Source organism: Sinocyclocheilus anshuiensis, unplaced genomic scaffold (assembly GCF_001515605.1).
Source record: "Sinocyclocheilus anshuiensis isolate Anshui unplaced genomic scaffold, SAMN03320099.WGS_v1.1 scaffold485, whole genome shotgun sequence".
Classification (NCBI taxonomy): Eukaryota; Metazoa; Chordata; class Actinopteri; order Cypriniformes; family Cyprinidae; genus Sinocyclocheilus; species Sinocyclocheilus anshuiensis.
Window position 1 is genome coordinate 264,763 of NW_015540863.1, and position 1,273 is coordinate 266,035.

The following is a 1,273-nucleotide window of genomic DNA, read 5'->3' on the forward strand; positions in this document are numbered from 1 at the left end:
CATATATATATATATATATATATATATATATATATAATATTATATATGTATTTCTACTTACCAAAAAAATAAAAAATAAAATCATACATTGATTTGTTGGTATACATTAATGTATTTAAGTTGATTCAGTGATGTTAAATAATATGTTTGACTTGAATAAAACCAGTTAATATAAATGTTACAATTTTTAGGTTTCCATTTTTTTCAGCATACATAAGGTAGCCTAAAAGTAAAGTGGTTTAATCCAAGTCTTGTGAATAAATTCAAGCACTTTATTTGATGAACAGAGTGACATTTAAATGGTAATTAATTGATCAGCTCATACAAAGCCTACTGTAAATCAAATATGGCAACACATCAATAGCTTTAAACCTCGAGAGAGGTTTTTTTTTTTTGTTTAGTTTTTTCTCCCTAGGAGTGTAATAACATTTTAGCACATTGACACCAGCAATTTTGTGCCATATAAATTGTCTAATTCCTTTGTTCACTGAGGAAAGTCCATCTTACAGGCCACTGATAGAATCTAACAGACAGAACACATTTTCCTTTCAGATGAGGCCACACTTCTTCCATTTCTCAGGTAACAAAGGGGATAAAGGACAGCATTATGTATAGACTGTGAGAATTCACACAGAAATTGTCAGTTGAGAGATTTCAAGCCAGGAAGAGAGAGAGTCTCGTTTATAAAACACAGCCCAAGAGTGAATCAATCCATCAAGCTGACAAGATCTGCGTTTCAGATTGTTCTCAGTACACAAGGGATCCAGAGAGATAGTTGAATACAATTACAAAAACCCGTTAAAGGAACAGACTTTATTGCGCTGATGAAAAAAAGACAAGTTGTAAGAGCATCAGTCTGAAATGACATGCCAAAATCTTTACATGACGAGCAACAGGATGTGCATGATGCATTAAAGAGATGCATGCACTTGTCGGTGAGTAAATCATGACAGAATTTTTGGGTGAACTATCCCTTTAAATAATGTTAAAATGACCGATGCTACCAATAACTTACTTCACAACCAAACTTCAAACTCAATCCTGACAGTCACTAGTCCAGTGGGAGAGGATGAAGTGCTTTTTTCCAGCAAGGAGATTGTTGGGTAGCTATGAAACACAAATATCATTGCATAGCTGTAACTGAAAACCCCCTGCCGTTGGTAAACAAACACTAAAGCCATCTCTGAGTCCCAGTGAAACACGTATGTTGGAATCCAAGACCATACTAATTCACAGCCTTTGAGAGCTCCTGGTGAGTTTTTGTTGGGATAAA